The sequence below is a fragment of the Aedes albopictus genome, chromosome 3, assembly GCF_035046485.1.
Source record: "Aedes albopictus strain Foshan chromosome 3, AalbF5, whole genome shotgun sequence".
Classification (NCBI taxonomy): Eukaryota; Metazoa; Arthropoda; class Insecta; order Diptera; family Culicidae; genus Aedes; species Aedes albopictus.
The window spans coordinates 101,355,244-101,379,917 of record NC_085138.1 but is presented as its reverse complement, the minus strand read 5'-3'; the positions used below and the strand labels follow the sequence as shown (position 1 = coordinate 101,379,917).

Here is a 24,674-nt window from a genome sequence, read left to right as displayed (position 1 = left end):
TGCTCGGGCCGGGAGCCGTTCGGAAAATTTTCGGTTGTCGGCCCACAGTGGTTCCAGCCCCATATGAGAGCGGCCATAAATATGATTTTATCGAGTTCTATGATGAAACTGCTAAATTTGATGCATATTTGCATTCCAAATGCGTTTTTGTATTGTTTATCAAAAATGGGCTCAATCGAGTTTTTGGCCTTACGGAGCCGATATTCATTATTTTGCAGTTTTGGTTACCAACTTATTTGGATATACTAATATTAGTTTAGGCGGTCCACGGTAGTCAAAACTACTCAAGAATAGTGAAACACACATACAGTAATGGATAAAGAGAGTGAAAGTTGGAAAAAAGTGTTCCGTGCAATGCAATACGTGAGGTATCTGTTAGTTTTTGAGTAAACTAAAAGTACGTCACTTAAGTGACTACCACCAATCTGGTCGCAAACGGTCGCAGCTAATTTCGCCAGTAAATCATTGTTTAATATTGTAGGGAAGTTTTATAGAAGAACGTCCGAAGGGGTCGGAAGGGGAAACATTTTTTTCGGATTGTTGAAAATTTTAATTGTTTATACTTTGTGGAAAAAGCATCTAATTCAGTCACACTTATTCAAATAAAATGATGCAGAATGGCATCTAAATTTGTGATAAACATCGATTTCAACTATGTAAGAATCAAACACAATCAACCAAAAATATGCCGAATGGATGACACTTTTTAATAGAGTGACAAATGCATAGGGCTGAAATTAGACAAATTCAAATAAAATATCTACTCAAGAACATCTACTTTCATGAGTTCTGCGGAAAAGTTTTGACATACATTTGATAAAAGTAATGATTGTCCCTAGTTATTGAAGCATTAATCTTGATGTTCCCGCAATGACATCACAGTTTCATTGAGGTCAAATTTTTGGATTAATGACCTATGGCGGAACCACTGTGCGGCCCTTTAAACAAGAAGGCGTACCAATGTAAACACAATTTTACCGTTACTGGCCCATTTGGAGCACGGGCTTATGAATGATTGTGAAAAAAGCAGTGATTGGCCGTTTTGAAGATGGGATTTATTCTGATAAGGTTCACGATTATGCGGGTGATGTTTGCACAGTAAGTTACTGTTGGGGGATGCTATGGAATGGTATCAAAATCGATTTGTTTACATTTTAAGGATAGGCCCTTTTCAAATGTAACGCGAGAAATATACCAGTAGGGTGGCACAGCTGTTATACTCGGTACATTGCCGCTCTTACCAACATTTTTTGGTACCTCGCGTTTTGATACCCACTTTCTTTACCCTAACTTACTCTTGATTTTCAGTTGTGTGACTCGTGTGTTGCCTAGTGCTTAGTTCGGAAATTACACATTTCGATCGAAGTTTTAGTTTTTGATTATTGTTTCTCTTTGTTTATCACTTTGCAAGACATTATACGTAGGATCGCCAATTCGGTAAGCTCACGGGTATTCAGCATGACCAAGCTGAGAGTGAAGGGTTCGATTCCCGGTCGGTCCAGGAATTTTTCGTAAAGGAAATTTCCTAAATTTGCTTGAGTATCTTCGTGCTGCTGAGCTGAGAATCAGTCTTTGTCCCAGTTGGGACGTTACGCCAAGAAGAAAGAGAAAGAGAGAGAAGTGAGCAGCCATGAGTGAGGAGTGGGGAATGAGCACTGAGGAGTGGGAAGCTAACTATAAGGAATGAGCAGTGAAGTAGTGAGGAATAAATAGTGAATAATGAAGAGTGAGGGATGAGTAGTGAGTGAAAGGTAATCAGTGAAGAGTGAGCATTGGAAAGTGAATAGTAAAGAGTGAGGAGTGTGATTCAGTAAGGAGTGAGAAGTGAGGAAAGAGCCCGTTGCTAAAATACCCATGTTACATGGGTATCCATGGATTTTCAAATGCCGGAAGCCACCACTTTGGATTTCAAAATGCCGTCGGACATCGATTTTTGACATGTCATTGAGCCCGTTCCAAATATACCCATAGGTTTCCATGGATTTACAAAAAATGGAAACCGCCATCTTGGTTTTTGAAATGGCGACGGACATCGATTTCCGTCATATATACGTCGAGCCGATTCCAAAAATACCCATATTGCATATTACCGTAAGCCGTCAATTTGGATATCAAAATGGCATCGGATATCGATTTTCGACATCTATTCGTCGTGCCCGTTCCAAAAATACCTATATTGCGTGGGTTTCCGTGGATTTTCAATAACTGGAAGCCGCCTTCTTGGATTTTTCAGAAATCCTAACAATACTTCATAAATTCCAAAAATTCTTCGGGAATGCCGAGAACCTCTGTGTGAATCCATAGCATTCTCCAAGAAACCTGAGATTATCCGTAAAATTCAACATGGGACAGCTTATGCTGAAAAAATCAACATGAGACAGCTTATGGTGAAAACTAAAACATGGGACAGCTTATGTTGAAAATCTCGACATGGGACAACGCGATCCGCATGACATTGGATAGGTTATGCCTTGGGTTATGCCGAAAAAGTCCCGAAAGTCGCTAGATTTATCAGCATTACAGGCCCACCAGCATTTTCATGGTTGTGACCTACTGTGACAATTGTGGTAACCGACGTCAGCCTATTGCATTCCGGAATCTTACTTTGGACCAGTCCACTCGCTGCAAAAGTCATTAGCAAATTCCTTACCGTGCTGAAATCTCCTCGAAAAAACAAATTTGTATTTTTCAAGGATATGTTCAAAACCAGTAATCACATAAAACTTTTGTCCTGTAAGGCTTTCTTTGGCAATTTCAAATTGCCCATTCATTCATTGTTTTTTTTTTTTTTGGAAATCATTTGTTTTTTGCATATCTGTACCACCATTCGTGTAGTATCCTTCCTCTATGGGTACAGAGTGGGACAGGAAAAATGCGAAAAATTCAAGGCAATAATACTGGGTTCATTTGTGGAACATAAGACTAATCTTTAATGATAGTGTATCAAACACAATTTTGACACAGACAGTGTCAAAATCACTTCAAACTTGTAACAATGTATGCCAAAGGAAAACTATAAATTTACTTTTACAATTGAGAATGCAATTTGAGGAAAAAAATCGGCTTTCGATGGTTTGAAAATGCTGTTTGTCTTCGACTTCAGCCGCTGGCAGCCTGGCGAAGGTATTGACAAATGTTAAACATATTTCAAATAACTTATGACAAAATAACCTGATGGAAATGATGGGACGTCAAATCATGCATTGGTTAACGTCAAATGGACGAAAATGAGGTGTGAAATGATATGTTTGGCACAATTTCCTGCCGCATTAAAGATTATGAGAAAAGTACATTTTTTTTGTAAATCTTATATGAGTAACGCTGCCGATCAAAAGTTAGGAGTCACCCCCTAAAATCATGACGTTTTTCAAGCCAATTTTCGTCAAATTTTCAAAATCCAGGTCTCGTTCAAAAGATAATAAATTCTACTTGACGTAACGACCCAGCTGGAACAGTGCCCTTTTCAGTCAAAACTGAGAGTTTTATTTTTCAACTGCATTCGTATATCTGGTAGCAAAATTTACGAGACTACGCATATTGGCCGCTTATTATTCATTAGTTCTATATCTATTTCCTTATCTAAATCAGCCATCAAAAGCTCAAATCGCATTAGCATGCACTGAACGTTTGCGGTAGATGCACAACTAATTTTCCATATATCTAATTAGCACGTTTGGATGGATTACAATTAAATTAACTCACCGCAATATCGCACTGTTTCAACTAGAAGCCGTGATGCACTGATCCAGATTAGTTCCCGAGAACAACTGTAATGATTTGGGATAGTGTCGCCATTAATACGACACCACTAGTTCCAACATGCCGCAAACAAACGATACCATTGCACTAACTTGACAGTCAGAACAATGACACTTCGTTATCATAGTTTCGAACACAACCACTTTAGAGAGGGGTTGGATTTCCTTGTGGATGGTATTGTTGTTATCAGCGGGTTCCGATCCGACGTTGATACAGCCAGCAGCGGAAGCAAATGCGGTGAAAATGTTTCCAAATATCACACAGTTATACGGTTAATCGTCGATGTGGTTTGCGATCAACGATATGGGATTGTTTACGATGCTGACGACGACAATATCAGCGGTTTTTGCAAATGGATCAACTTCGTTGTTATTTTCTATATAGGAGGCTTATCACTGATTTGTGGTTGCAGCCATGCGCTTTTTGTAACCTGTGGTATTTGGGCGGGTTCGTTATAGTTTTTTTTATTCATAGCTGGCAGTTCCCATCCATCTGTTGAAATTGATCATGTAAAACTAATGGCATCGTAATGGTTATGAATATTTTTGACGAACTTTATTTTTTCACTTCTTTACTGAAGCCAACCTGCATGCTTTTTGGTGTCGGTCTAAGAAATGTAGCTTCACCTGAAAACAAACAAATTTAACATGGAAGTGAATATGAACTTGAGTCTTTAAACTTATGTTCATACTCACTAGCTGTTTCAAGCTTGCAAAATATTAAAAAAAAATAGGTGAGATACTCTTATGAAGTTTTGTGGCGCAGAAATAAGGGTTTTATGTATCTAATTCCCGTAAGCACCTACCAATAATGATCGAATTTATTGTTGTACCTTGCCCAACGCCTCAAGGCCAATTTGGGATCAATTTATAGCCGAATAAGAGCCGGGATTCCTCCAGGAATTCCTTCCGGGATTTCTCCAGGAATTCCTTCCGGGATTCTTCCAGGAATTCCTTCCGGGATTTTTCCACGAATTCCTTCCGGGACTCTTCCAGAAATTCCTTCCGGGATTTCTTCAGGAATTCCTTCCGGAATTTCTCCAGGAATTCCTTCCGGGATTCCTCCAGCGATTCCTTCAGAATTATTTCTAGGATTCCTCTAGGAATTCCTTTTGGGATTCTACCAGGAGGAATCCAGAAACTCTCAAAGGAACTTTAGCAAGAACTTTTAGGTACCCCAAAGAAAACTCCTGAAGGATTCATGAAAAAAAAAAACTTCTGGCGGAATCCCGAACGGAGGAATCCCGGCTGGAACGCCCGGAGGAACCACGTAAACAAGTTGAAAAACGTAAAAAATCTGAAAGGAATTCCAGGTGGAATACTGGATGAAATTCCTAGAGGAATCTTGGAAGGATATCCTGAAATAATCCAGGAAGTAACTCCTGAAGAAATCCCGGAACGAACTCCAGGATTGGTCTTGGGAGTAACTCCAGTAGGATTCTCAGAACAAACTCCTGGAGTAATCCCGGAAAGAGTTCTTGGGGGAATCCAGGAAGGAGCTCCTGTACGAATCTCGAGACATACGCCTAGAGGAATTTTGTAAGCAGTTCCTGAAGGAATCCTGGAAGAAATTCTTTAAGGAATCCCGAAAGGAGCTCCTGGAGGAATCCCTGAATAAACTCCCGGAAGAAGCTCTGGAAGAAACTCTTGAAAGAATCACGAAACGAGCTCCAGTAGGATTCCCGGAAGAAACTCCCGGAGGAATCTCAGAAGCGAGCTCAGAAAAAAATCCAGGAAGGAACTCTGAAAGAATCTTTTAAGCTGTTTCGGAAAGAATCCCTGAAGGAAATTCCGGAAAGAACTCCTGGAGAAATCTCGAAAGGAACTTCTGGAGGAATCCCGGAAGGAACTCAAAAGATTATTCTCTCGGAACAAACTGGGAGGCTCGGAGAGAACGCCTGGAGGAATCTTGGAAGCAGTTCATGGAGGAATCTTGGAAGGCACTTCTGTAAGAATATGGGAGATGCATATCTAGAAATAACTCTTGTAAACCACAAAATAAGTCGTTAAAAGCACAACAATCAAAAAGCCTGAGTTAACATTTTGTTTTCCGATAATTTTTATCTTCAACTGTTGTGGCTTGGCAACGTTCATGAATTTGACCAGAAAAAAAAATACATTTGACTGTTCATTGATTTTCGAGCTTTGAAATAATTTTAGAACTGTCAAATTTAAGTTGGAATTATTTTTAATATCCCAATTGAGACAGAGCCTTATAGAATCCGTACGCATGGTATATTTTATAGTGACGCTTTCAATGACCATAACCATCATTTTTTTGACAGCAGTCCATGAACAATTCTTTAAACAAGTTAAAAGTTATTTCAGATTGAAGACAAGCGAAGGGAACACGTTGAAAATTTAACGTGGTCAGGTACGACTCGTACGACAGTCACGCAAAATGTTAATATTTCCATAACCATTGTGTTATGTGCTCAGATGTTGTCACCCATGACATGAGAAGGTGTCTCCGGGAGACTAAAATTAGCGTTCATTGATAAATCAACTTGGAATGCCAAGATTTGGCAAGAGCTTCGAACTCTGAGTATCGTTTTCTCACAACAAGATGACGGCACCAAATTTGTACCAGGATGTCTGCCTCAAGAATTGCGTGCTGCTTTTTAAAAATGCACACGAGCGATCTGTAGAGGTTTGAACTTTTTTTGGTGAGCTGCCATGATAGCCGGAGATGTTCAGTGGTATCCTCACAGATGGATAGTGTTTATAAACGAAAAAAGATTAAAATTCAGGCTCTTTCACTGAAATTCACTGTATTTCCCTTTACTTCATAAGAAAAAAGTTTGCCAATTTGTCTTCGGAATCCTCATCAGACTTATGAAGGGACTCAGAACACTGCATAAATGCCCCATTGTAGGACATACATGCCGAAGGGGTTAATGCTAAATTTAACTAAAGTTGTGCAGTTTTTTTAGGAGGTTAAGGTGAACGGTCAAAGAATACAAATATAGCTGTCAAAATGGCCGGCTTGAACTCCTACTCACGTTTTCAAATCTTAAAAATGCGTAAACAAATGCAGCTTTATCAATGAAAACGATTTCATATAACTAGAATTACGATGTTTTATTTTACGAAAACAAAAAAAGAATCTACTAGTCTCGAACACACCTTGAGATCCATAGTTTGTGTTTGATAACACCACTGTACCAACACTTTTTTGAAAGAGTGAGATGTTTGAATTTTTCAACTTTTCTAACCAACAGATATGAAGACTCAAGACAATTCTCCCTAAGTCCCTATGATTTCATTCAACATTCCGCTGGCATGGTTTATCATATTATGGACTGTCAGTTTATACGACATATTACGAGTATAACTAACGCTTTTTACAACGTGCCTTGTTTACATTCGTTTAATTGTGGTCGTCGTCGTCGTCGTCATCGTTGCTGTGAAAATTGTGAAATGAAGACCACTCGCAGTAAATTTAAGGATGCTCCTAAAATCTTCATCACTTAGTTCAGCATTTCAATTGGTTACGGGAAAACAACGGATTTTGGCAGCATTCTAGAATAGTTTCCGAGAAACCCTGCTGCAGCTGAATTGGATAAAAGGTAGGACACTGTTCGCACTGTTGCGCAAAGAGTTAAGAGTTGTGCTGGTAAAACTTGAGATTCAAATCAAGTGACTCTAGTGGCATTTCCCCCATAGGAGCCGACCTCTACCGGACTAGAAGAGACTCTCTATCCGGCGAGCATTTACGCATTTAAAACGTGAGATATGTATCAAAATATGTGGGTAGAATAAGAATGACCGCGGAATTGACGTTTTTAATTGGACAAGATAGTGACTATATTCAGATGTGCTGAAAATAAAGAATTGTATTTTATAGACCGATTACTCTGTATCCTACAGCTACAATTTACATCTTGCAGCAGAAGTCACTTTAATACCAGTATAAGCTCCTTGTAACGGTATTACATTTGTATGATATTTTTTATTTGGTGCCCTTTTGATTCACAATACATGATCCTATCAGATCTATACCACTTTAGTGATTTTGATTTGCATTATTTACGGCAAGGTTTGTTTTCAAAACTGTTTGTCGTAAATACATCGCAGTAATGATTAAAATACGATTTGGTTTGTCATGCTTGCAGTAGAATTTAACATTTTATATGAATACTAGCTGTACCCGGCAAACTTTGTCTTGCCTACTGCGTTTTTTGACGTTTCAAGTCCCTAGCCAAGCGCCCAAGTCCCCGTTCAAAATGTATGAAAACCCGATTTTCTCAAAACTCTCAATTTTCCCATGTTTTAGGCCTCATAAACCTTCCTTGGGTGAAAACTAACAGAACAAAACTTAGACGACCCAAATCGGACCACCCGTTCGCAAGTTATGCGTGGTCCCACGTATGCCACTGCATTTTTATATATATAGATGATTTATATTGAAATGAAATAAGATTGCGCATGTACAATGTACATCCTTATGCAATGTGTGGTTCACTGAAAATTGGAGGGGGTGAAGTCTAATGCTTTTACCCTTTGACAAATTGAAATGGAATTTCTTGATTCACCTTAAGGGAGCAAATTTATGAAAAATATAAATAAATAATTTCAATCACATTTATCCACGAAAGTGCAATACATTATCTTTGTTTTGAGGGCTTTACCTTTCTTGATTATTATTCTATCCCTGAGATACAAGTGATATTGTCCGTCCGGATTAGGGTGGTCCACACTTATGACAAACAAAATTCGAAAAATGCTAAGTCTTACCTCCTGAATCAGTTGATTTGGACTCTCAGAAGCTACGTTCAAAATTTGAGCGAAATCGATTAAGTCTAAGGGGGCGCTCAACGAGTTTGAATTTTGTATGGGAAAACATGGCCAAATGTATGCAGAAATCTTAAGTTTTCGAATTTTGCCGCTAGGTGGTAAGACTTAGCATTTTTCGAATTTTATGTTTTTCGTTTATGTGTGGGCCACCCTAGTCCGGATTCTAAATGGGCAATGCTTTATACCTTCAAAAACTTCAAATTTATTGCAATGATTCATAACCACAATTCAAAAATTTGCTTCCTATCTTTTCCCATTATAAAATTGTTTGTTTTGAATTTGAAGCACATCTCAAAAAGCCACTGTCAACGGGAACGCATAAATATGTGTGTACCTACACCACATACTTTGCCGCAGAAAAACTTTTACCATAGTAATGCACAACGCTTCGAAAATAGTTCATTTTCCGACTGGAAACACCTACGTGTCACCAAGCTCAAAAGATCTATGCTCGAGAAAGCGTCAACATTAGCTTCAATAACATTGCATTCGCTTCGACACTATGCTTGGCGGGTAGAAAGCAAACGATAGTAGTTTCATCTCACGTACTACTTATATTAAACAGAGAGCCATGGCTATGTACGCAAGCGAAAGCTGTAATGCATTTCCAGTAGACACACACGTGCGTAGAGATGTATGCACTTTAAGGATGAACGACAAGCGATAAATTTTCCCACTACGCTACATGGGGTGACTATATTGGATCTTATGTCCTGTAAAATATGAGTCGGGTAACGCTGTGCTACTTGTTGAAATGGTAGCATCAAAAGAGAACAGGGTTAAAACGTACACCAATTTGTAGAGATATTTCTGTTTTGATAGAGATGACTAACACGAAAATAGAAGTGCATTTTCATAATATGCAACATCTACTAGTAAAAAACTTTCGTTTAAAACAACATATAACTATTGAAAGAAATAACATTCATTTAACATTAACAACCGTAAACAACAAGGCCACGAAACGTCGAAGACTTAGCAAAATTTTGCATAGCAACCGCGGTGTGCAGTGCCCTATACCATCTTCGAATGAGTGTAATCAGTATTGTATCTTTTAATTCCGCCTTCTAAAGCTTATCCTTTGACAGATGTGCGTATTTCGACTACCCTATCCACTCCTGGATAACTGACACTGGGGAAGATTACAAGTGGTAGTCGAAATACACGTATTGTCAAAGGATAAGCATTAAAGGGTGGTACGGTCAAATTTTGGTCATACAATTTTTTTATACCTTTAGACTGCGTACACCAAAATAGCTAATTTTTGAACCAGTAAGGCCGGAACAAATCTCATTTTCTTCTTTTGTCACTTTGTTCGTTGACTCGTCAAGGGGGGAATGATAAATAACAAATGTATTTGATGAAAAATTACCCAAACAATTAGGCAAAATCGTCAAACTCATCGGATTTGTTAAGAAATTATCTCGACGACTCAAATTTCACCGTAAAATTTTTGGACTTCTTAAATAATTTATTTGTGTCCCCCCTCAAAACGTCAAATTCCGACAAAAAATTTCCGAGGGGGGGGTGACATAAGAGAAAATCGAAATTTGTGTCAGCCTAATGGTACATTGTATGCAGTTTATACCATAAAATTTTCATCAAAATCGGTTTAGTTTTTGCGGAGATATTGTTGAATCCTGAGATCTGCAATTTTAAAGTTTTGTACAAAGAGGATTTAAAAATAAGAACACATTTTTACTGTTTTATTTATATAGGGTGTTAGGTTCATGAGTGCAAACTTTTTAAAGGGTGATAGAGGACCATAAATGGTGAAAAAAATTGTTCTACGCATATGGTCAAATCTCAACCGTTACGTAGTTATTGAACTTCCCATGTTATTGGCTCTTATTGCTTTAACTGGCTATAACTTGAAAATGGTCAAACCTATCGCAATTTTTTGGCTCTTATTCGAAAGATTATTGAGTTTTCAATCACATGGCATCTTTGAATCGGTTGGTTTAGTTAAATAACTAAGTTTTCTAGAGCAAATAGCTCAAAAGTTGTATGTTTTAATTTGTTTTGGTCAATTATCTTTGAAAAATGCGTAATAAATTAAAATTTCTTCTTAGGCAAAGTTGTGGCCCCTGTTTCACTCTACATTTCCTTCTTTGACATTAAACTTCTATCTCTTATCGTTTTCTTGCAATTTCAATTTAAACATCGCATTTCAGATCATAAATTTGCAACTGTCAAGGTAAGCACTTTTTTGCGCACTGTGCCGCACATTTAAATCAAAATTGCAAGAAAGCAATAAGAGATAGAAGTTTGGTGTCAAAGAATGCATTGTAGAGTGGAACAGGGGCCACCATTTTGCCGAAGAAAGAATTTTAATTTATTACGCATGTTTCAAAGATAATTGACAAAAACAAATTAAAACACACTACTTTTGAGCTATTTGATCCGGAAAAATTAGTTATTTAACTAAACCAATCGATTCAAACAAGTCATTTGATAGAAAATTCAATAATCTTTCGAATAAGGGTAAAAAATTGCGATAAGTTTGGCCATTTTAAAGTTATAGCCAGTTAAGGCAATAATAATCAAAAACATGGAAAGTTCAATAACTACGTAACGGTTGAGGTTTGACCATGTGCGTAGAACAATTTTTTTCACAATTTATGCTCCTCTATCATCCTTTAAAGTTTGCACTCATGAACCTAACACCCTGTATAACCAGAAAAAGTTAACCGATTTCAATGAAAAATTTTCTGTTCGTAAAGTATGCATGTCAAAATGTTGTGTAAAAATTTCATTCAATTTTATCTAGCCGTTACAAAGTTATATTTTTTTAAGTGGCACCTGGTCAGTTTTTTCATATTCAAACTGCTACAACTTTGAAAGTATTCATACAAAATGGCTCAAAGTTTAGCTAAGAACATATTTTTATAATAGTACTATACTGTAAAATTTTCATAGGAATCGGAGCAGTATTGTTATTTCTATAATGAAAATTGTGCTTTACTGTCCTTAAATTGCCGAAAATTTACTATGGAGCGCTTTGTACAAAATTTTAAAAAGGCAGGTCGTTGGTTTTATCTATATATCAACCAATACTTATTGGATTTTGATGAAAATTTTATGGTATAAGCTACATCTTCTTCTTCTTTATGGCTCGATGTCCCCACTGGGACTTGGCCTGCCTCGCTTCAACTTAGTGTTATTTTAGCACTTCCACAGTTATTAATTTAAGGGCTTTCTTTGCCTGCCATTGCATGAATTTGTATATTGTGAGGCAAGTACAATGATAAGTACACTATGCCCAGAGAGTCGAGAAAATTTTCCCGACCGGAACGGGAATCGAACCCGCTGTCTCCGGATTGGCAATCCATAGCCTTAACCACTAGGCTAACTGGAGACCCCTAAGCTACATATAATGTACCATTACTGGTCCAAAAATAAGCTGTTTTGGTGTACGAAATCTAAAGTTATAAAAAAATGGTGTGACCAAATTTTGACCGTACCACCCTTTAGAAGGCGGATTTAAAAGGTACGATACTGATTACACTCATTCGAAGATGGTTTAGGGCTCTGCACACCGCGATTGCTATACAAATTTTTTTCAAGTCTTTGACGTTGCGTGGTCTTGTTGTTGACGGTTTGGAAAAATTTCGTCGGCCTTCATGGGTAGTGTGCTGCCTATGATCGCATAACTGTCCCATATGAATAGAAAACCCAGCAAATATGGGACTGATATGCAATCATAGGTAGTGTGATTGAATTCTAAATGTGTAGTTCACCCACTTGGTAAAGTGCATTGATTTATGACATGCTGGGCGGATTCTGGGGTAAATTTCAATTATGAGACTCCAATGTAATTCCGGGGTGTTTCGAAGGGAATGCTGGCTGATATTTCGGAACTGAGGGAAATTTGCCGTTAGAACTTTGACCTGATAAAATTAGCGGTTCAGTCTACGGTAGGTGGAATTCTGCTGGGATCCTGTAGAAAATCTTGTGGAATTCCAAAAGACATACTGGGGATGAGCTTTGGTATGACTTTGAAGATAATTCGGTGGGGATTTTATTGCGATTCCGGTGAGAATTCCTATTAGTTTGTACTGGAAAATTATAGTGGTATTCTGGGACTTGGAGTGAATATCACTAAAACTTCAAAAACTATTGGCACGACTCTTGGAGGAAACCCAGAAGCTACTCCAGGAGTAACTCCTGACAAATCCGCAGAAGGAATTCTTTGAGAAATTGTTGGAGGGATTCCTCAAGGAAGTCCTGTATGAATTTTATAACAAAATCATAGTATAATTCCATTCGGTAATTAACTTCTGAAAGATTTCCATTAGAAACATGTGAGGGAATTTCAGAATGAACTTACGAAAGAATTGCAAAATAATGTGCAGTTATTAAAAAAATAATTAATGGAGGAGAAGTAATTCTTGGAAGAATATCGCAAGAATCCCGGAACGATTTCTTGGATGAACCCCAGAGCGAATTCCTGGAGAAATCCCAGAAGGAACTCCAGGACGAATCTCAATTAAAATTCCTAGACGAATCCTGAAGGAATCTCGGTATTAATTGCTGAAGCAATCCAGGAAAGAACTTCTAAAGAAATGGCAGCCATCTTGGATTTGGCCGCCATTTTAAATTTTAGCAATAAATCGCGATTTTCGCTCTGTTCGCAACCACCGATTTCAAAACTGAACTCATCATTAGGAAGCTAAGAGTCTAAGCTTTTCAAAACATTCAAATATTTAGGTGCGCATTGACCGCAACAATGAGATATTGATGAAAACGTGAGCGATCCTCCCATTTTCCCATACATTCTCACGCGCGCATCAGATCGTGCGATAACGGGATCGACGGAATCGCGTACATGCGAGTGGCGATTATAACAAAAAAAAATCAACTTTAAATAAAAGGTCTATACTTTCCCTTCATAGAAATGTAAAGTTTTATACATGTTACAACAAGAATTTTCGAGATATTACGCGATACGGTGCAATTGGATGAAAAATCGTCATTTTCATCACCTTGTTAGCCCCTTGGCAAGCAAGGGGTCCATCAATTTAACTCAACCAGAGTGGTTTTCCCCCTTTTTATAATTTTCTAGCGAATAAGCAAGAAAAAATTCAAATCCCAGACTTTATGTAAATGGCGGCCTATAGTGGAGTGGACCTGGCGTGGTGGTTAGAACACAAGACTATTACGCCGAGGACCTGGGATCGAATCCCACTCCCGACATACTCACAGAATGTGGGTCTTTCCTTCGGAAGTTCAGCAAAACCTGGGTCCCGAGATTAACTAGCCTAGGGATAAAAATCTCGTTGATACAGACAAAAAAATGGCGGCCTGGTTTCAGCGAGAATTGGGGTTTTAAATTAAGAAAAATGTATTGATTTTATAATTTTATACGAAAGAGCACCTTTTTTTGAACCCCTATGATTTTTTTCAGATTTTTTGAACTTTATTTTGATACCTAAAATCAATTTCCAAGAGATTTTTTGAAATCACCTTTTGACAGCTGGGCAACTGCGTGACAGCTCCGCCCAGTACAAAAGGCGACGAGGGGTGATTCGACAAATCGCTCCCATACAAACTTCAAACTGATTTTTAAATAGGTTCCCGGGCACCAAAATTCATGAAAATTTGGATTTCGGTTCAGTTTTGCATGCAGATTCAGAACATGGAATTATCTCAACACCGCTAAAAAAGCCAATTATTCAATGTGCTGAGTTATTGTGTTGTACATATGGACGGAAGCTTCTAATGCAAGCCCTATACCAATGAATTTAGCGAACTTAATCAACATGTACGTACATGCTGAGCAAGCAGCTTGTATGCCACCAAGTCATAGCTTTTTCTCGGCTCTTATGTAACCACTAACTGTATAACATCTTTAGAAGGCGCTTCTGGGACTCCTCAAAGAGTTCTTCTTCCTTCGTCTGAGATTCCTTGACGAGCTCTTCCTGGGATTTCTCCAGAAGTTCCTTCTATTACTCACCCAAGAGTTCCTGCACGGGAAGCCATTTCTGGAGGTATTCGGGAACTCGTGGAAGAATCCCGAATGCCCTGGAGCAATCCCAGGAAGATTTTTTGGGGGGACCTCAGAAGGGACTCCGGTGGTAATATCGGAACGAATTCCTGGAAGAATCTCGGAACGAAATGAGGAATCCTAAAACGAATTCTTGTAGGAATCTCAGAACGAATCTCCGGAAGAATCTCTGAATAATTTCTTGGGGAAATTTCGGAAGCAATGTCTGGAAATATCCCTGAAGGAGTGCCTGGAGGAATTTATTTGTATTTATTTGATAATTTCCAACTGACCTACAATGGTCTTATTGAACTCCTTAAAACTATTGTGCAATAAAACACGAAACGAAATAACATTACATCAGTAAGCAACATCAAACAATACTTTTCACATTTCAGTGATCATTTTTCTACACATACACAATTAAGGATCTTATCATATCAAACAACATATAAAACAATATCGATAGTCGGAATTAATTCAACAATAGAAGACATATTTCGAACATTTATCTTTACGACTAAGGCTTCCAAGTTTCATTCATCTTGTTTACAAATTCACGGAATTTAGTTCGTTTTGGCCACGTGGAATCGCTCAATGCTAGCGGTTTCAAATCTCTCCTCAATACAACTTTAAATGATACGTAATCTAACATACGCACGTTTTTGTGTTGTGGTACTAGTTTAACCCTTATGTGGCCGGCAGGGTACCCGGGTACCCAGCACCCATTTAAAATACACGGGGTAGAAAAAAGCAAAAAGTTTGCCGGCCACATAACGGTTAACTACATCGGTACAATATGACAAAGGGACATTTAATGAACGTGATATCAACACACTAATGCCATTTTCAAATGCATTACTATCTATATTGGTGAGATATAACGAAAACGTTTCACTCTCCGGTATCTGCAAGGGGCACTGCGATGATTCCTCAGGCTGCAAATTGCCACAAGCGTTCATGTCATTCGTTCCATCGAGAAGTTTAGAGGACGATACAGGTGTAGAATGATGAATCAGAGCAGCTACATCTAACTTCTGCACAACATTTGCAAGCGTGTTCGCTATTTCGGTCACGGTGCGCTTAAGATCATTAATCACATTTTCCATCGATCGAGTAGATACCGTACTCGAACAATTTTGGATGCAACTTCTAAAAGAATCTCATAAGAAACTCCTGGAAAAATCCAAGAAATAGCATCCTGAGGATTCTACTGACGATCAAAACGTGATATTGGTTTGATTGAAATAAGAGATAAAACAAAAGATCTGAAATAATTTCTGAAAAATGTTCCTGGAACATCTAAATACTGGCAAAATTTGATATTTGAAAATCAAACGAAAAGCTCGCTGCTATTGGTGAAATCTTACAAAAGCTAAATATGATATATGATGATGATATTCCAGGAGTAAATGTTTGATATTATTTTCAGTACTTTTATCTTTTATATCAATCAATCCACTCTCACTTCTTGATCTCCATATCAAAATATACTCTTATATTTTTTCGGTAATATTATTGTTTATTTGGCTGTGTAGATCTCAGCGCAAGTTTGAGATTTCGGCAATTTAAATTATGTGTGTAACATACCTGTTATAGATAGAGCATACGTTCGTAGTACAGTCAAACCAAATGGTGTACCTGATATAAAGTGGAAAATGAAAATCATATATTAATAAAACACAAGACGTTTAAGTAAGAAGAAAATCGTGTTAAGTACTGTTCCTTTGAATTCCACTAAGAATTAGCATCCTTTGACAGATACGTATTTCGACCTCTACTGTAAGGTCGTCTTCAGTGTCTTGTACTTGACTCGACTTGAGAAGACTATTAGTATAAGTGCTAGTTGTTAAAATCCACGTGAAGCAGTTTGATTTCGGTAAGCGTAATAGATTGAACTCTAATAACGGTGAATTAATATCAAACTGCTATCGTTTAGGTTTAGCTCTATCATTGGACCTGATAGTCCAATTATCAATTATCTATACTGCTCGATCCCGTACTTGGTGAGAAACAATTTGTTCAGCCTATTAAGCTTTCTAGTAAGTGAAAACATGTATTACAGTATACGTTAGCCCAATATTCAATAGAACGGTCCTATTAGAACTGTAATGCAACATAACCCATCCATTGCCCCCTATCGGTAAGAACATCCTAGCTGATCTTTACCTTTAGTTAACTTCTAAGCACCTACACTACTTTATTAGATCCCTATTGAATGGTTTATACGAACGCGACTAAAACATCATCCAACGATTAAGCGAAGGGACTAAACGTAAGTAATTAGAATTGTTGTTGTTTGTATTCCAAACTCACATCCATATCACGATCAGGGGTTCGCAAAACAATGCGTACGGAGCCTATTGAGATTTTATCGAACTGGTGATATCGATTGAGTCCAATAATCCGAGAAACTGATAGGTATGAAGTTAATAAGAGCTCAAATGTTGTCCAACAGGAAATTATATTCTCCCAATATCGAACTACTTGCGTTTCATTTGCCTGCGGCCGGAGAATCATATTTCGGAAATCGTTCCCGTTGAAACCGTGTTTCAACAATGAATTTGCTAAATACCAGAGCGTTTACCGCTTCCACCCTGTGCTGGGAATATCGCTCAATAGAACATTGAATAGCTACGAATGCATCGTTTGGGAATGTGATATGGATGATTGTGTCAGTTTCAATGGTACAAAATAAAATATGAATTGCCGCATTAAAATTTCCTCTTAAATAGTATACATACAGAAAGTCAGCTGCATTGCAAAATATTTGGCAATGTAAGCTTATATTTAGGGGGTGGTTAAAAGCCTATCATATGCCAAAATTTAGCTTGGAGTATTAGAACTGACCAACAATTATAACTACGGCAAAATTCCTACTTTTATAATACTGAACTCGCAACAAGTTTGTCACTGTACAACTACTTCCTTGGCGACACGGAAAAGCATATGCAGCAATAACGATCTCACCTTCAACGCCAGGTAAACCGTCAACTTTTCTTATTCGGACAGGAAATGTGATTCCGCGCCTTGTCGGGGCGGAAACATATTGGTAGCGATTATTGCATTTCTCTTGCATGCTCTATTCATTCCGCCTGGAATAAAGCAGGGTAGAGATTCTGACTCGATTGATACCCTTTTGCTGAACGTATTTCACAAGGATTTCAATAAGCCATTTTACGAAACGACAATAATGTTGATGATGATATTGATTTTTACGTGTTCGGACGTCACCTCCTGTCAAAATTTAATTAATAAAAACAGCTTGTAAAATGGACTATTACCTTAACCGGCTAGTTACTCTCAGGTGAGGAGCATCAACCAAACGGTTTGTAGATTCGGAGCGCTACGTCCAACAGGTCAGATTGGATAGGAAAGTCAACTTTCTATAATTCGATAATAAAAGGACATCGTGTTAAAGGGGTAAACTTTCGAAATTAGTATGAAGAATCAATGAATCAGGAATTACGCAGAGGTATAGAATAGCCATAAGTGAAAATTGACTGTATAAACATTAAGTACAATAGGGGTACTCACTAAACAGATTAAATAAGACATGATTTTCTGCTTATTTGAAATGTTTCATGTTTATGCGAATGAAATAATCAAAGATTGCCTTGGTGATCGCGGCGTTTAATCAGTTTACGCTGTTAAGTGAATCCCCCTAATATGTCAACGAAGTGAAGTTGATACGGGACACATTGGGGAGCTAATTTTCATGTTGCATAACATTTGCCACTTTGATGTATCGAACACATTAGTCCTGTTCAACGACGTAGGTTGAACTTGCTCCAAGTTGCTGCATCCTACTCTTACCCGTTTTTGGACTAATGGGTAAGAGCAAGATGCAGCAACTTCGAGCAAGTTCAACCTGCGTCGTTGAACAGGACTATTGTGTGTGAGAACTGTTAACCTGTTCTTAGAACTGCATGCAGAAACTTTTATACAGGGTGTTAGGTTCCTGAGTGCAAAGATTTTAAAGGGTGATAGAAGACCATAAATGGTGAAAAAAATTGTTCTACGCATATGGTCAAATCTCAACCGTTACGTAGTTATTGAACTACCCATGTTTTTTACTCTTATTGCCTTAACTGGCTATAACTTGTAAATGGTCAAACTTATCGCAGTTTTTTAACCCTTATTCGAAAGATTATTGAATTTTCTATCAAATGGCATCTTTGAATCGATTGGTATAGTTAAATAACTAAGTTTTCTAGAGCAAATAGCTCAAAAGTAGTGCGTTTTAATTTGTTTTTGTAAATTATCTTAAAAAAATGCGTAATAATTTGAAATTCTTTCTTAGGCAAAGTTGTGGCCCCTGTTTTACTCTACGATTCGTTCTTTGACATCAAACTTCTAGCTCTTACCGTTTTCTTGCAATTTCGATTTAAACATCGCATTTCAGATCATAAATTTGCAACTGTCAAAGTTAGCACTTTTTTGCGCATTGTGTTGCACATTTAAATCGAAATTGCAAGAAAACGATAAGAGCTAGAAGTTTGGTGTCAAAGAATAAATTGTAGAGTGGAACAGGGGCCACAATTTTGCCAAAGAAAGAATTTTAATTTAGTACACATGTTTCAAAGATAATTGACAAAAACAATTTAAAACACACTATTTTGAGCTATTTTGCTCGCTCTAGAAAACTTAGTTATTTAACTAAACCAATCGATTCAAAGATGCCATTTGATAGAAAATTCAATAATCTTTCGAACAAGGGTAAAAAAACTGCGATAAGTTTGACAATTTTAAAGTTATAGCCAGTTAAGGCATTAATAATCAAAAACATGGGAAGTTCAATAACTACGTAACGGTTGAGATTTGACCATATGCGTAGAACAATTTTTTTCACCATTTATGGTCCTCTATTACCCTTTAAAAAGTTTGCACTCAGGAACCAAACACCCTGTATAAAACTAGCTGTCCCGGCAAGCTTTGTCTTGCCCGGTTGTGGTGGTTTGACAACTGTTGAGGTCATTGTAGCACCGCACTCTAGATTGGTTTAATTTCGGCCTTGTTGATTTTCTACCCAGTTAATTAAAAATCAGTACTTTATCAATTTTCTTACTTTTCAGATGTTTTTCGTGACTTTTTCTTTTTTTAAACACAACCGCTATGAATTCAAATCCAATCATGCAAGAATCATGCTGATCGGTATGTAGATAGAGTACAAGTCACTGTCACGTCACTGCTTTTTTCAGTTTCTAGTGCACTATTGTATTCAATTGAATCACCCTGCTATTTACTCGCTGATTCAAGCATAATGTCAATTCAAACAGTTCTGGTGTTCATTTGAAACACCCTGATGTTCATTCAAACGACGTAAATATAAATTTACTTACTCTAATATGCATTCAAAACACACTTATGCAATTGATTAAGGGGGCATCCATAAAGTACGTCACGCTTAGAGGGGGAGGGGGGGTTCTGAAAAGTGTGACAAGCAATGCATTTAGTATAGGAAAAACCCGTACGAAGGGGGGAGAGTGGGGAGGGGGGTTGAAAATTTCCATTTTTAGCGTGACGTACTAAATGCATGCCCCCTAATTGGAATACAGCCAGGTATTTTTTTATTTTGGAAAATTTTAGCCTCATGCTAGTTCTTCACACATTAAGAACAATGTGGCGTGATTCGTTGAGACATGATGACATTTTTTATGCGGTTTTTCGAATTTTGAACTCAGTTCATGAATTTACGCAGTACGTATCCTCCACTTAAAATAAGACCTGACTTCATTCCTTTGATTCGCCATAGCATTTAATAGGAGATACTTTCTTCGCCTATTTTAACATTTATCGTATCAATTATGAGCGACGCATGACCCAAAATCTGGGTCACTATAATAACAATTTTGGGTCTTCTGAGTACAGAATACATGCATATATTGCGGCCGGTTACTAGGGTAACTTTTTTGTACAGAGTTCAAATTCACAATGAAATACTTTTTTTATACACCTGATTGTAGGACAAAAGCGAATCGAACAACGCGAAAAAAAGCAAACTTACCCAACATCGACATGGTTCGGCTACTGTCCCCCGAAATTGACCACATAATTTGGAACGCTTGTCAGCACCAGAGGAAAGAGAAAACTGGAACTAAAACTCACATGCGATACCTACATTTTTATACGAATTGTTCCGGTATAGTAAGCTGAGCAGTGCAAGAGAAAGATCCGCGGATGAAGTTCGTGAGGAAAAGGGAACAGTCGGGGTTTGCTGTCGACGTAGGTAAAACCCGGATAATAAAATTTCAATGTTATGAAGAGTGGAAAAAATTGAAATTGGATGGGGCCTGGCTATGCAGGTGTAGATCGATGTAATGCCATACCCTAGATTTGAACTCATACGCATGTAGTCGGTTTTCTGCAATAGGGGCACAACTCAAAAAAAATGTGAATTTTCAGAATAAGCGCTTGAAAGTTGGCAATTTTAAAGCACCTCCTACCTGCTCACTCATTTCACTCATCATTAGACAAAAGTAAACGAATTTTGATTTTTGTATCATGGAAAGGGTCTGAAGGAGTATCTGTTCCATGAATTTGGGTGACTATTTTTCAACGACTATTGTAAAAGTTGACTGATTTTGAGTTGTGTCTTTATTGCAGAAAAATTGTTGGAAAATACAAAATCTCGCGTATCTCAACGAAATTTGGAATGGGTCTTTGTGAGATGAAAATTTACACAGTTTTTCATCATTTGCCATCAAAATCTCAAAAATGCCAAAATTTTGAGTTGTGCCCCTATTGCAGGAAACCGACGATGTATGTACAATTTCTTTGATATGACGGTAATAATGTTCCTCTTAAAATTCTATGGTGTAATTCACTCAATCATGTTTCAGAATAATACGATAACGTAAGATTGTGGAGATTCACTAAACTGCGTAAATAGCTGCGCAAGCCATAATGTTTTGCGTTTTGAAATGTTTGATAAACTTACGAATGAAATTATTGAAAATTTATCGAAATTGTTTTCAAAAAATTGGACCATTTTACGTTGAGTTTTAGTGTATAAATTTCAACAAATACTTGCGGTTCTATATATGTGCATAAAATGCGTCAAGAAAAATTAAAGTTTAATGAAAGATAACGAATAGGGTAGCGAACCACTTGGGCAGCGGCCGGTATTTTGGGCACTCTTCGCTATAACTCAGTCAATTCCAAACGAATTGCCTTGAAATTTTGTACACGGCTAGATACTATACGTATCTCATCGCGTTCCAAAAATTGTGTCAATTGGTTCAGAATCGGCTGAGTTATAGCAGAAAAGTGCCCAAAATAGGACCCCTGCCGAGATGGTTCCACTTCCCTATATCACCGAATTAGTTTTTCATTGTTTTATTGAGAGGTGACCCCAAACTTTTGGTCGAAGACATCAATAGTCAGTGCTGAAAATGTCATTTCAACATACCTAAATTCAACCACATCCAGCTCATTTTACAGGGTGCGGCAGGAAATAATGCGAAAAGTTCAAGGCGCTATCACACGCCAAATATGGGATATATATGACTATTTTTCCATGACAGTGTATCAGCAAAGTCTATATTCTAGCACTACGAAATAAAAATGAACAAATTGGATTTTTAACATGTGATAATGTAAGCCTAAAAAGTGGATATTAATAAACTGCGTGCCCAATGGTCATAAGACAAAATGGCTAAAATAGTAAAAAAAAGTTTTAATTCGATGAAAAACCAAGCCATACTAATCCAGATCCATGTAGTTTTACATACTAGATGAAATAAGCACATATATATTGTTAAAAACAGCGAATAATCGGGCACCGGTCCTTCAGCAGGGCAAATAAAACGCATCGCGGATTCCATTGCCACATGCTACAAAGCTATTAATTACTTTATTAATACACACATTTTAGACACTTAACATAGAAAAAACTTAATTTACGGTGACTTTCCACATTAGAATTAGGTGTTCCAATTCAAATGCGCCCGTTCTGTCGCTTGTTTCACTGATACTGTTCAAGCTTAGTGACATGGTTGACAAAACGAGTAAAAGCAAATAAATTGGAACAATGCAAATTTTTACGGCATCAAGCAGGGGTGCTTGAACTATATTCTTACGTAACATATATGATGATATTGTAGAGAAAATTGAAAATTTTATTTGATCAGATATGGAATTTAGCAACCTGTGTACTTTTTAGTGGTTTGAAAATTCTGATTATCTTCAGCTTTAGGCGCCGTCTTGTAAAGGTGAGTGATCAAAGTGGGATTTTTTCAAAATAACTTTTCAAAAAATTTGCCTGTTAGAGATCATGGAACGTTAAAACATAGATTGGTTAACGTCAAATGAACGAAAATGAGGCTTGAAGTTGAAAAACACTTTCGCATTTTTTCCAGCCGCATACTGTAGAAGCTCAACCTGAGAATATGGTATATGGAAAACTTGTGCGGCTGGACCAGTTCTACAAGAAAGTCACGGAAAAAACGCTCTTTTTTGAATATGTAAGGTAAATGTCACGGACTACCTTCGAAAAATGCCTATTGATATTCAGCATGAATATCATTGGTATTTTTCGAAGGTAGTCCCTGATATTTATCTAAAATATTCGAAAAAGATCGGGTTTTCCGTGACTTTATTGTAGAGCTGGACTAGCCGCACAAGTTTTTTATATACCATATTCTCAGGTTGAGCTTCTAAAATGAGCTGGATGTGGTTGAATTTAGATATGTCGAAATGACATTTTCAGCACTGTCAATAGTATATTTTTTCATGATTTTTTCACTAAGTTCGGTAAGCTAATAGAAAATAGATTATATTGCCGCTCTTGTCTTGAAATTTGTTCGACTTTTCCAACGGCACTGCCGTAACGTTATATTTATTTTTAGAAAATGTTGCAACTTTAGGTTAAGTTAGCCCAAAGAAGTTATCCAGTACCACACCAGCCAGTAAACCAGATTTGTACTAAAACGTTTTAGTACTGGAAGTTATCCAGTACCATACCAGCCAGTGAGTATACCTATATGATATAGGAAATCAACTTTCAAAATACTCTGAGCGTGGAAAATTGATTTTTCGAGTGATTTCTCCACAGCTAGTTGATATGAAGTAACCAAAGTTAACGAAAAAGACGTTTTTAAAGGAAAAATCTGCTTTTTCAGTATTTAACGCACTTTCTCTTACTGGCTGGGAGTTTTATCCAATCCAGTGAGCCAGAATTTTCTCAGACGCTTTTTCAAACATAATGTAACATATGAATGAGTGTAATCAGTTTCGTACCTTTTAATTCCGCCCTATGTTGCTTATCCTTTGACAGATACGCGTATTTCGACTACCACTTCTAGCGTAACATTTGAAAAGGGCCTATCTGCAAAACGTAAATATTGAGAAAATCGCATGAGAAGATTACCTCCCAGATTAGTTATTCCTATTTAAAAACGAAAGAATTTTTTGGGTGTTTTATTCCATCTATTGACACATATGGGAATCTACTTTATGCATAATTTGCATCATACTATAGCAAAAATTCAATAAATAATGTATTTTGAACATGAACGGCAGATAGGCCCTTTTACAATCTGAAAATCAGTTAGGCCCTATCAGTTAGGCCCTTTTATCGTCGGCAATTTCAGTTAGGCAATTTTATTTTTTTCTTATTTTTAGCTTATTTTAATTATTCTGGATTATTATTATCGATAATTCAAGGAAAGTTAAAGAGCTATTCAAAATTATTGGAAAACATGAAAAATAACCCAAATTTACAAAAGGGCCTATCTGATTTGAAGGAAAAATTTCAGTTAGGCCCTTTTATTTTTTCCTAATTTTAGCTAATTTGAAATATTTTGGATTTATTTTCATCTATAATTCCAGGAAAGTTAAAGAACTACTAAAAATTATTGGAAAATATGAAAAATAATCAAAATTTACAAAAGGGCCTATCTGATTTGAAAGGTAATTTTCAGTTAGGCCCTTTTGAATGCAGTTAGGCCCTAAAAGATTATTCAATTTCAGATAGGCCTTTTTAAAATTTATTTAAAATACGGGTAAAATAGCTCTTTTCTCATTGATTAAGGTGTTATGGGATAGCTTAGGTAGATATTGATAGGAATAGTGGAAAATCGGGTTTGTTTACATTTTGCAGATAGGCCCTTTTCAAATGTTACGCTAGACTT

General features: G+C 37.2%; 1 protein-coding gene across 10 annotated transcripts in view; it reads right to left on the bottom strand.

Moving 5' to 3' along the window:
- The window catches only part of LOC109410825 (high affinity copper uptake protein 1), a 127,479-nt gene that overhangs the window by 66,731 nt on the left and 36,074 nt on the right, over positions 1-24,674 (bottom strand). Inside the window, exon 1 of one of the 10 annotated variants that reach the window (XM_062859026.1) lies at positions 3,703-3,842. The exons of 8 other annotated variants lie outside the window; for them this stretch is intronic. The gene's annotated coding sequence lies outside the window, so the exon portion shown is untranslated. Of the gene's footprint in view, positions 1-3,702; positions 3,843-24,674 lie in introns of those variants that run through there. One more of the 10 variants, XM_062859035.1, reaches the window with a different exon arrangement.